This window comes from Lepisma saccharinum, chromosome 28 (genome assembly GCF_977018435.1).
Source record: "Lepisma saccharinum chromosome 28, izLepSacc3.1, whole genome shotgun sequence".
Lineage (NCBI taxonomy): Eukaryota > Metazoa > Arthropoda > Insecta > Zygentoma > Lepismatidae > Lepisma > Lepisma saccharinum.
Window position 1 is genome coordinate 21,089,240 of NC_139256.1, and position 13,530 is coordinate 21,102,769.

The 13,530-nt window shown below is 37.5% G+C and overlaps 1 long non-coding RNA gene across 1 annotated transcript; it reads right to left on the reverse strand.

Moving 5' to 3' along the window:
- Positions 1–7,009: 7,009 nt before the first annotated feature.
- Positions 7,010–10,794, reverse strand: LOC145981038 (uncharacterized). Its single transcript, XR_014440921.1, has 3 exons — positions 10,745–10,794; positions 8,532–8,746; positions 7,010–7,119 (listed from the first exon to the last, which is right to left on the reverse strand). It is a non-coding gene; the product is annotated as an uncharacterized LOC145981038 (long non-coding RNA).
- Between the last annotated feature and the right edge of the window lie 2,736 nt (positions 10,795–13,530).

A 13,530-nucleotide genomic window follows, 5' to 3' on the forward strand; every position in this document is an offset into this window, starting at 1 on the left:
TTATGTTTATCAGGTTCTAAAACTGTTTTGTTCACAGAAGTTACAGGTATGCCATATTAGTATCCCCACTTGGCATGTCTGAAATTGTGCAGTGTTTGTATTTTTCGTATATCATGACTAATTGTGTTGTCCGATGTGACTACTATTATCAATAATTACACAACATTCAATACTATAACTATTTATGTACATTGAACACACTTGGAAATAAATCTGACTGACGTATGGACCAAAATGTAAATGGTATGCCATATTTGGCTCCTTTCCTCTAACATTTAAAGAAAAAATGATTTTTTTTTGTGTCAGGGTGGAACACAATACAAAACAGAAGTAAGACAAAAAGTTTAAGTGAAGGAACATTATGTAAAATACCTTCAACGGTCTAACTTAATTTTGTACAATACTTGAATTTTTATGCAAATGACATTTTTAGATTGTTTACTCACAAGATAGGATAAAGAGTTATAGCATTGCATTTAATTTTAGAAATTGAGGTTCAGGGACACTTTCTCATGGAATGCGTCATATACCAGGGGCGCCGACTTGTCAAAATTATTGGGGGGCGGCTCTGGTCACTGAAATAAATTCATGAATGACTCCCTCCCTCCCTTTTGTAAGTTTTGGCCTCAGTGTTCGGAATCTCGTAAAAGCCCATGAATTTCTTAAAAATATTAAAATTTTCATTTACAGTTCGAATGCAAAATGTCAATTGTTCACGAATAGATATGTCACACGTTTTGTCAACCATAATAGCAAAATATTCCCGACTTTTCATGGAGCGCAGAACAGATCTCCCTTATATATCAATCATCTCGTTCTGAATGCCATGTGAGAGCCATTTGTAGCCTGAACGTCCCATCCACTCTCCTAGTTGATGCACATCTTCTTTTGAAACTCTTTTTAGTAAAAATGTTAACAATACTCACAATTATATACTTAATATATAGTAATAAGTCATGTATTTTGCTGTCTCTATTCATAGCCCCCACGAAGTTGATGGTTTAACGGTCTCGCCCCCCCCCCCCCAAGTTGATGGTCTAGAACATTTCAAATATGTATTTAAAGTTAAGTTCATGTGGCACAATTCAGAGTAAACTTTATAAGAGAAGCAAAATAATACATTAGATCCTCTTAAGCACAATTATTTGGAGAGCTCTGCCCCCACATCGTTAACATTGGGGGGGGGGCTCGAGCCCCCCCCCCAAGCCCCATGGTGTCGGCGCCTATGTCATATACATATACATTTACTATATGTACATAAATTATTATATCATTTAAATTTTCTTGCCTCCATATTTTCACATTTGAACATTTGAGGTTTATTATTATCAGTAACTCTTGCCCCGCACTATGCTAAACATTATCTACAAAGTGAAATAAACTGTCTTTGCCCCATCAGTTCTTGCACCTTGTCCCCCCGGTTTTGGAACCTAATCGTCGCCACTGATTACAATCTAATTAAAATTAATGCCAATTTTTAGATAGATATCAGTAGCATAAGGAACAGTTCGCTTTCAAGTAATGCATGCATTAAGTTCTACAAGTTTTAGTTAAGCTTGAAACTATAATGATAACTCAGTTACTTCTAAAATGTAACTAACTTTAACAGTACTGAATAGATTGCACACAAAACCCGTTTGTAGGCAATACGTATACACTTGATGAAACTCGTACAGGGGCGGTTACAATGAGAGCAATGGGACCAGGAACATTTTTGTATCTACTTCATTGCAATGTGTTGACATTTTAGAAGTTAATATTAATCACAAAAGTCCCCAGAATAACGAAGAGAATGTTTAGTGAAGCGTATTAATATGCTATTATTAGACTTGGCAAACACATACAGTATTGGACTCATTGTAGAAAAGAAGCACATTTCCTTGTTTTGAAAATGTTCTAACTAATATATTTGACGATTGTCATAACTTTTTATGGGATTAAAATGTTTGTCTGCTTCGATATAATCGTTTCCCACAGTCCCTTACTTTACTGTGTCCCAAGAATAGATGGCAGGACGATTCTTTGCATATTCGCAATAATGCCTGGAACAATACGTACATTGTTTACAGTCTTATTTATGCTATTTTTTGGTTATAACAAAGGAAATAATATTAATTCCGATTGTTGTAAGGATGTTCTTTATTTGTATCTTCAGAGCATCACGTAATTTCATAAACCACATGTTTTAAGTTTAGAAAAAAGAGTGAAAAGGAATTCCACAGAAGCAGTGATTAAAATGGGCTTGAAAAGAGCCAAAGGTGGTCATACGAAGTGCTAACAGTACTTGCAGTGTGCATAACAATGCAATGTGTATCACAAGACATTAAATCCGTCGAATTTCTCTACATACAGTGAGTTAATCCGTGTTTCATTTTTTTTTCAACTAATGAGTCAAATAATATGGCCAATACTGTATATTTGATAGTAGTAGAGGACTTATTAACACGTGGTTCCTCAGGTCTAAAATCGGTTAAAATGAATAACATGTTGACTGCCCTGCACGGAGGGTATAGTGAGTACAGTAAAAACTGCATATCCCGGAACTTCTATAAGAAGGAAAGCTATAAATACGAAAAAAAAAGTCCCCAGAACGGACAGATTTTATACCTGAAAATGGCGGCGGAAACGGAACACCATTTAAAGACCAACGAGATGTTTTTATTCTCAGTAAGACGGAAATTTCTTCCTTCTTTTTCGCTCGCAAGAAAACAATGCAATACTGTAAGTGGAACACGCCTCTGTTGCCACTCGCTTATCGCTAACATTGTCGATATGAAAGAATGCGCTACAATACTCATAGCTGTTACGATTCCGTTTCTTTCTTTCATCTCTTACCCTCTTTCTCCACCTTTCTTTGTCTATTTCTCCTCTTTTCTTTCGTCATATTTCTATTTTTCTTGTTATATCTCTTTGTTTATTTCTTTTTCCTTAACTTTTATCTCAATCTTTCTTCACCTCTCTTATTCCATCTTTCTCCTTCCATCTATGTACATCGCGCTACGACGCCAGGGGTCCCGGGTTCGAAAAGATACATAAGTACGTACTGTACGTTCTTACAATACTGTAAAAAGTGTACCAACATGTTGTGCAGTTACATAATTGTAATCTCTGCTATGCTTATTGCGACTGTATAGCATTTTTATTCATGTACGTACATGCATTAGTACTCTACATTATAAGTAATGCGAAATGTAAATCTGTCTTTCCATTCTTTCCTGCAGCGCTCTATACTGTATCTAAAGTCAACCCTGTATAAGAAGGAAAACTGTTAAGACGGAAAATTTTGCTCGGAACCATCATGTTCCGGGATAGACAGGTTTCACTGTATATCACTCCTGGGGCTTTTTTATTAATTTCGATTCACTGTGTATATTTTTTTACGTGCACAATTCTTCAGAAGGGGTTCATGCAGAATTTTCGATTTGGAGGGGACGTATCTTCGTCCTTAAGAGTGTATAAATGTAAATTCTACACTGACATGGCTATAAATTTGACTCGGAAAAGTTTCCTTGGGGACAATTTGTATGTGTATTAATGGTGCAGTAAATACTGTTTTACCTCTTTGGGTAAAAAAAAAGTGGATTACCCTAAGAAAACGTATGAAACTATATATAATGTGAATTCTTCCTAACATAATGAAGAACGTGTTTGTAAATTTATGAAATTTACAAAACTTCGATCTTTAGAGGTTTTTTTTCCTATTTATGCACAAGCTCTCCCCCCTTGCTTTATTTAGATATTCACCAATACGCTATTCAGTCTTTAGCAGTTTTTCTTTCACCTACCCAAACATTGATACTAGCGATGCTATTTTAAGTATAAATCATTGCTAACACGTTGCAAGAGGGATAGTATTGTAAGAAAATAGGTGTGGATCTGGTCTTGAAATTTGATACGCATTGTTTAAATCAGGGTTGTTAAAGGTCAAGGAACACATGAATTCTAATGGGTTTCGTTTGGTTTCGCTGCAGGACTGGAACAATTTTTCTCGCACAATTTAAATTCGATCCAAGTTGCGTTTTGTTTTATTGAAATAAATTTCCTGGACCGAATTTAAATTCAGTCTGAGAAAATGTTCCTGGAGCGTATTTAAATAGATCCGGAAAAATGGTTGCTGGACCGTATTGAAATTGAGGCCGAAAAAAGGTTCCTGGACCGAATTTAAATTGATCTGGAAAAAAGGTTCCTGGACCGAATTGAAATACTTTACAGATAAAAAGGTTATTTACGGTCCAGAACCCATTTACGCTTCCTGATTTTCTCTCCTGGACCAGAATTGAATGTATTTGAAATTCCTGGACCTTTAACAACCCTGGTTAAATACCGAGATGAAGAATGAGAAGAGGTCTTGTTAGATATTTTCTGAACGTGCAGTACATGGAAATCTTGGTTAAATCAAACTACATTCTGTATCGGAAATTTGAGGAGGAACGCCGCGCATAACGGCAGAAAAGGGGAGAAAGCGAGTGGGCGGAGCGAAGCAGTGCACGGTGCTGCAAATGGCTGATAGCTGCAGCCGCGTCTTCCACTTCATGTAAACTCATTTTCCATCTCACGCGTTCATTGGACGAGCCCTCTCGAATCCTATTTGCGCAGAGGACTTGCTTTCATTCGCTTGTTTCACAGACTTCTAGGAGAGAGTGTATGTTAACATGCAACTTATTCAAACTTAACACGGTTTATCGTGTTGTTTAATGGGCAAAAATGTATGTTTTTAGCTTGCTTAACAATAATTTATTTATCTATATATAATTTCGAAGCTTTTGAGATTGGGATTTGATATAGATCAGCTTTAAATCGTATATGTATCGAAATAAAACGAAGAACAAGGCAAGTTTCCACATTCACGAGACAAGACAAACTGTGTGGAGTCTCATCTTATCTCGATATCATCCTTGACGTTGCTTGATTTTAAGAAACCATTTTAAACATAAAATGTCTTTCAGTCTACTAAATGGATCTATTTCACTTTCTCTTAGACAAACATTACTCAAGAGCTGCCCTCTAGTTTTTACCTTTGCATTATTTACTCCGAAGTACTTGTTTATAACATCACCTGCTGAACCCATTTTTATAACAGGCTGTAAACACATAATTAAACGTTGGACGCACAATGAGCAAGAAACTCCATGTGGCATCAATGTTTCCAACCGCATGAGCTTCTCACCGAATTTTGGCAGCGTAGGGATTGGTGTAAAAAGTCCAAATCTGGCAATGTCATGTAAATATTGAATAATGAAGATTCTTAATTTAAGAGTTTTGGAGCTGTTAGTACCTTATAGAACATGTTACGTAATGCAACGCGAAATAAGACCTCGCGTTTCACGATTGCAAACGAACAAATTTTACTTGTATTTCCTATTCTGCAAATCGAGAGATACTGAGGTGAATTTGCTGCTATAACAGGTAGAAACTTTGGAGTATTGATACTGACTTACATTTGACAGAAACGTTTTCGATTTGTTTCAATACAGTACACTTGAAATATATCATTATCAAACTTTGGAAAATACACTTTCATTGATTTATTTATTTTACTTCGCTTTCCTGTTTCTTTTTTGCTAATCGCGAAGATGAGTGATGATATGATGAAGGGACACTGACAAAGAACACAAAATGCCCAGGTCTGGATTCGAACCCGGGACCCTGGCAACGTAGCGCGCTGCGATAACCACTCCGCCACGGAGGACGGCGGAAAATACACTTGTCGCGGTTGATCCTCGGGCGAGATATTTCGTTTATCTCGTTTACAAGTTTCTAGGGACATTGTTTACAAATAGTTGGAAACACTGTCCCGCATAGAGAAACGACTTGCTGATAAGTCAATTTGTAACCAAATACCCAACCCCCACGCCTCAAAATCGGCAACACCGTCTCTTCCTGATGGCTCCCTAGATCCATAAACAAGAATATTCAAATGTGGTAAACACTGAAAGCCATTAAAATGCAGAGCATTCTTGCATCGAAAGTAAGGGCCTGTTGTTGCACGCAATTCCAGCATGGCTATTAGACATTTTTTACGAGGTACTACCAAAACAGGATACAAACAGCATATTCTTCTGAAGGCCACTCGATTCTTACAGGAGAGAGAGTTTTCTTGGAGGCTCGCCTCTGACGTAACAGAACCAATGATGGAATGCCTGTCATTGGCATTAAGCTCCAGGGAGCGATTTGCTTGTAAGTTATGAACTGGTAAATGTGGTCAGCGAATGGATAATTTCACAATAAGAACAGGTGGTGGTCTGTCTACCCAATATTACTATCCCTGTTCTGGAACTACAATGCAATACTTGCATTCTTACAATATAGGAATTGCACGATATAACATATATTAAGAGCGTGCAAAACACTGTAAACTGTATGAAAGGGTTTTTATAGTTGTTCAGGTACGATTGCGTTATTTTCCCGCCCCAAAAGACGTTATGTGTTCTTTAGCCAATCAACTCCGGCTATCCAAAACAGAGGCAAGAGCTCATTGGCTCATCTGCTTGCGCGTTTATTGGTTAAGTGAAGTTTTGGCGCCAAGGGGAAACAGTCCTGTTAAACTGAATAAAACTCTTCTCTAAAAGATAATTGGGAGTGAAAGTTACAAATAATATGGTATCTTTATTAGACAATAATTGTATTTATCAAGAAACAAATTTTTAACGTATTATAAAAGTCCGATATTTCGAATAAGACAATGTAATGTTTACTTTGATTATCACGTTTAGTTGTACATATCAGACCTAATTTTACTAAATATCTATGTGGGTTAGAGATCTTTAACGTAGAATATGTCCGAAACGTTGAAACTGAAATTGTTAACTTGAGCTTTTGAGTTATGAACAAATCGGAAATTTAGTTTGTAAACACTTAATTTATATTTGGCTTTCAGACTCTTGAACTGCAGATTTTTGGAGAAATGATCCCGTTGCGCACCCTTTTGCCGGGTTTTGCACTAAGTTACGTTTACCGTATTGCAGGATGAATAAAACATATTTTTCTCACAATAAAAACATGAAGATAGTTAATAGCAAAATATAATATATTTCCAAACGTTTTGTCAGAATACAATCATCTTCATATGCGATTTGTATACCTGGGAACTTTGAAGTGATGATTATTTCCTTGAAAATCCTAGAAAAAATGTAATGAAATTGTATAGTAGCAATACTCTTTGAAATACTTAATTTAATTATGTGGTTACTTAAAACTAGTTTCTAATTCAATACTTATGCAATGGGTTACGATGGAGTATTTAAAGATATATCCTAATATACTGAAGCGAGATTGGGCGGCACTGTAAAAACGTAAATTTGGCTTAAGCCAGTTTGTTCTCCGTGTGGAGTGACTTGGAGTAACATTTTTGGTGCAAGGAATTTACTAGTCATCAGACGAAATAGCACTGGCGTTGTATAGCCCTATTATACATGTAAGAACCTAAAAGCATAATCTATTCCGGCCCTTGCTACAAGAAAGATATTACAAAATTAGTAATAAATTTATGACGCTTCGTGTCAGGTTCGCCTAATAACACAAATCTACACTACACTAAGTTATAAATCATCATAACTAACGATATTAGTACATTGATCACTAGGGTTAGGATTTTGATGCAAATGCATCTTTTTTTTTTTTTTTGTAAGACAGAAACACTGCATAAGTAGATAGGAACGTGTTTTACACGTAAGTGAATATATTGGGATGCCTTTGTTAGGGCATTTTTTTTTAAATATTTAAAACAATTTAAGTCATTTTTCGGCCTTTTAAAAGTCATATTATGCATTTTTCTATATTTTGGTGAAAGAAGGTGCATTTTACATGCAAATGTAATCCTTTGAAGGAGAGAGAGATTCCCGACTCTCGTCTCATTGCCTTCAGTTCTGAACGACTGTGTTTGAAGAAACAAAGAAATTCTGCTCCTCTTGTGTCGGTGGAAGTCGAGAGAAGTTTTTTCCATGTACAAGGCTCTCTTGTCCGACAACCAACATGCATTCACTTTTGAAAATTTGCATATGTTTTCCGTTGTGTACTGCAACTCAGTACTTAAAGTGTAAAAGATGACAAAAAGTGAACTTTCTTACTTGTACTACCATGCGCAATGAACATGTGATAGATACTGTAACGTTAATTTGTGATTTGGATATCTCTTGGTAGTTTATAAATTTGTTCTACAAATCTTTCAGAATTTTTAGGTCATTTTTCTAAGTTTATAGGGCATTGTCTTGCATGTATTAGGTCATAAATGCATTTTTTAAAGGTCCTTTTTGACAATTTTAAGATCATCAAAATCCTAACCCTATTCATCACACTTAAATTTACATTTCACATCAATATACACATATATTCATTTAGTTTTTCATAATCATGGAAACAAGGCTTAATGGTGTTATAACATATATTCATTACTTCATTCACATCAATAAACAAGTAAAATTATTTGCTTAATTATGGAATGCATCTAGCACCGACAAAACATATTATTTATCACAAACATGAAACAATACTCTTATGCCATCTGTGATTTAAATACACAAACTCAACATTACCTTTAGTGGTAATAGCCGTATCCAATTCCATATGGATAATACCCATATCCAGATGCATAAGGGTATCCATACCCTAGTCCATATCCGTATCCAAGTCCATATCCATATCCTAGGATCGGATACCCATAGGCCGAACCGTACAAAAGTCCTCGTTTGTCTCTTGTTTGCTCCTGAGCGAATGAAACAGTAGCGAATACGAACAAAACAAAAAGCGCCTGACAAGGAAAAGGGTAGAATTATTGAAGTTTATATAATGTATACATAATTGAAATTATCTTTAAAAATACTATTTCTGTTGCAAGATAGGCTTTTTTTTAAACTTCATACAAGTTTCGAAAGATTCATGTTTGATAAAAAAGCGTCAAAACTACATTGCTATATCTTCCCTCTTACTTCCCCGTAAATGATTAGAACATTGGATGTCATCTACTACCGTAAGAATTATATTCTTCATTTTTACATTCATCTATTCGTCTTTGATCAAGACTGGCCTTAGGGAGGAGCAGTTTACTTATTGTTTACATACGTGTGTTGTTTATTGGGAGTTTGTAAGCCACTAGTGCCTCAGAATGAGATGCTAACATCTGATTTTTCCAAACCTCAAGATAACCATGATTTTGTTGGTTATCGGCTTTCTCTGTCCCTATCTGCATACTAGATTCTCTCTCATTAATTCTCTCTGTCTTGTAGCTTCTTCCTCCCTCTTACTGTCTGTATAGCTACACCTTCTCTTTCACTCACTGTTTCTCTCTGCTTGTATAGATCCTCCCTCCCTCCTGTACATCTGTTTCTGTATAGTTCCCCCCCTCTCTAATATAAACACACACTAATATCCCTGTCCGTACAGCTGCCCTCTCACTGCTCCTCGCCCCATTCACTCTTTCTCTGTCTGTATAGCTCCTCCCCTCTCTGTCTCCGTCCCTCAATATTTCTCCTTTTTCTTCCGTCTCTATCTCTTCCTTCTCTCCAGTTCTGTGTCACTGTTCCTCCCCCATTCACTCTTTCTCTGTCTGTATAGCTATTCCCCCTCTCTGTCTCCGTCCCTCAATATTTCTCCTTTTCCTTCCATCTCTATCTCTTCCTTTTCTCCAGTTCTGTGTTACTGCTACTCCCCCATTCACTCTTTCTCTGTCTGTATAGCTCCTCCCCCTCTCTGTCTCCGTCCCTCAATATTTCTCCTTTTTCTTCCGTCTCTATCTCTTCCTTCTCTCCAGTTCTGTGTTACTGCTCCTCCCCCATTCACTCTTTCTCTGTCTGTATAGATCCTCCCCTCTCTGTCTCCGTCCCTCAATATTTCTCCTTTTCCTTCCATCTCTATCTCTTCCTTCTCTCCAGTTCTGTGTCACTGCTCCTCCCCCATTCACTCTTTCTCTGTCTGTATAGCTATTCCCCCTCTCTGTCTCCGTCCCTCAATATTTCTCCTTTTCCTTCCGTCTCTATCTCTTCCTTCTCTCCAGTTCTGTGTTACTGCTCCTCCCCCATTCACTCTTTCTCTGTCTGTATAGCTATTCTCCCTCTCTGTCTCCGTCCCTCAATATTTCTCCTTTTCCTTCCATCTCTATCTCTTCCTTCTCTCCAGTTCTGTGTTACTGCTCCTCCCCCATTCACTCTTTCTCTGTCTGTATAGCTCCTTCCCCTCTCTGTCTCCGTCCCTCAATATTTCTCCTTTTCCTTCCATCTCTATCTCTTCCTTCTCTCCAGTTCTGTGTTACTGCTCCTCACCCATTCACTCTTTCTCTGTCTGTATAGCTCCTTCCCCTCTCTGTCTCCGTCCCTCAATACTTCTCCTTTTCCTTCCGTCTCTGTCTCTTCCTTCTTTCCAGTTCTCTGTCACTGCTCCTCCCCCATTCACTCTTTCTCTGTCTGTATAGCTCCTCCCCTCTCTGTCTCCGTCCCTCAATATTTCTCCTTTTTCTTCCGTCTCTATCTCTTCCTTCTCTCCAGTTCTGTGTCACTGCTCCTCCCCCATTCACTCTTTCTCTGTCTGTATAGCTATTCCCCCTCTCTGTCTCCGTCCCTCAATACTTCTCCTTTTTCTTCCGTCTCTATTTCTTCCTTCTCTCTAGTTCTGTGTCTCCCTTCGTCTGCGTGTGTGTATCTTCATGTTTCCCTTAGTTGCTATCAATCTACCTCCCTAGCTATGGCATTCTCACTCTGTATGTGGCTATCTCTGTACCCCTTTCCTACTTTTCTACTCCATACTTCAAACTTACCAAGTACTTCATGTCTGCTGCAGGATTCTGTTCCTCTGCTTTAGGCTGTAGAAACGATGTTGTTTAACGAGGACTTGAGTCATCTTTTTATACACCCATCTTGCCCTTGTAGTGCTTGGGATCGTAACAGTGACAGACCTCCTTTCCAGCTTCCCTTTCCTGTTTACTCACAGACCTTTGCGTGAACGACACTTTTATTCTCTAACAATTAGGAACATCCTGTGGGAAGTATATGCATGCTAAGATAGTATGCACCTTAATGTCACGTGAAGTTTCTTGTTGTTCAGTAGCGCATGTTATTGCAGATTGTGACGAAATTAAGTTACCTTTCATTATTTTTCATTCCTATCTTGCAATGATTAATTTTATATATAAAAAATAACATTGTTTCTGTCACTACAAATTGTGCCGATTTACTTTCCTCAAACAAAGTTTTAATCTTCCCAACTGTTTATCATCCATGGTGGGACATGTTTACAGTGTTTTAACAAATGATTTTAGTTTCTTAAGAGCGAGTCTCTCCTACTGTCCCGAGGAACCTTTTAGCCTATCATTATATTTTTAACGTGTCCAGTGCAAGTCCCTTTACAGCCTTGTACTTTTAACCTCTCTATTGAGTTCACCTTTTTTAAACTTTAAGGTAAGTGTTGTATTTAAGAGGAGTTTTCCTGATACACTTTGAAGGGTGCAAAATTCCTAACATTTACATGCCACCATGTTCCCTCACGATCCCCTATGAATATTTTACTGGTTTGCAATTAATTTTAAACTCTATTACCACGACAGAATAACTCTGCACAAAATGGACAGAAAAGCACTTACTTCTTATTCCCACTGCACTGCTCAATATCCATAAGCTAATTGAAAAGATTTGAGTTTAACTTCAAAGAAGTAATAAAAATAATTATTAATTGCATCTTCATTTCATATCAGCAAGTTGGAACATCCGTTGCAACTTTATCGCCAATGTTCGCTGACAACATGCTATATATTCAAATGCGTATCATTGATCACCAAATTATGTAGCAATTTATATGTTTGTACAGTGCATAATGCACGTAATAATCGTGCCACAATTCTTTTGTAAAATATACTTATCTAAACTTAACAAATCTTCCAATGTGTTCATCGATATTTCTAAGTTAGTATTGTTATTTTAGCACTGTAACAGTTAGTAACAATGAATCTTTAGTACCTGAAATTTCCCCTTAACATTTTTTCAGTACTTAAATTTCACAGCACGGGTAGTGCCTGTATTTTCATCAATAATGAAATTGTTCGATTTTTTTTTTTTTACAAATGAATTCTTTCATCCTTCCTCAGCATTGAAATTCCCCTTATCCTAATTACTGAAAGTCTCTAACTTTACTTTTTATCAACGCTGACCTGACTTGTCATCAGCTATAAAATTCTCTGATTTTTCCCTCAGCAATGACCGAATTGTCACTAGCTATAAGATCCTCTGGCTTTTCCCTTAGCACTGATTTGTCTTTGACCTGACTTGTCATCAGCTATAAGATCATATGGCTTTTCCTTTAGCACTGATTTGACTTGCTATCAGCTATAAAATTCTGACTTGTCCCTCAGCACTGACCTGACTTGTCTTCAGCTATAAGATCATATGGCTTTTCCTTTAGCACTGATTTGATTTGTTATCAGCTGTAACATTCTCTGACTTTTCCCTCAGCAATGGCCTGACCTATCACCAGCTACACAACAATCTGGCTTTTCATTTAGTAATAATTTGAAGACTAAAATTGGTAAACGCTGTAAGTGCCACAATAATTCAAACACCGTTTTCCACGTTAAACTGTGAAATGTGCCATGCTTTATAATGTGGTAAACGTGAAATGTGGCTGGTAGCCCTCTAAGTAGTTCAAAGGGCGTGTAAAGAGGTCACTAGTGTGCTCGTTCTTACGGGCTGATGTGCAGAACGATGCGATTTCCCAACACTTTCGCTTTTGGCACTTACAACGTTTACCACATTTAGTCCTCATTTGTCACCAGCTATAAGATCCTCTGGCCTTTCCCTTAGCACTGATTTGCTTCGTCATAAGCTATAAAATTCTCTGGCTTTTCCCTCAGCACTGATTTGACTTCTCTCAGCTGTAAAATTATCGGACTTTTCCTTCAGCACTAACCTAACTTCTCATCAACTATAAATTCGATACCCGGTGGGGCGGTTTGGATCCCGGTTTAAACTGTAGGTTCAGTCTCGACTAGCCTTTCTGTGCATAAAGTGGACTTACAAGCTGAAAAAAGAAGCTCATCAACTATAAAATCCTCCGAAATTTTCCTCTCCACTGAACTGACTTCCGCTATAAAATTCTCCGACTTTATTTGGCCCTAAGGTGCTTTCAGTTATCATTACGTAATCTTTACTTTGGTATATACGACAATCGTGTATATTCACTGGAAACATAAATGGAAGTTTTTCCCATGTCGGAAGCGTGTTCCGCAACTACTGACCTCCTTCTGACCAAGTGACCTTGACCGAAAGAGCAGAGATATTGGTCAGTAACAAAGACCCAGCGGGCCAAGATAGAAGCCACACGCCAGTGCGTACAGAGGAGATCGCAAAAACACGCAACCAACTCTTCTCCTCACGCATGAGCGACAAAGCGACACGTTTTTTTATTCATTCTATGGAAACTCTTCCTCAACGTGACCGATCTGTCAACTTCCCATTGTCAGCGTTCACCGCGACAGTCCTTGCGCAAAGGTATCGGTGTTGTCCTCAAGATCTTTGTGAAACATTAAGTAATTTGTCTTACATAAAACCAGAT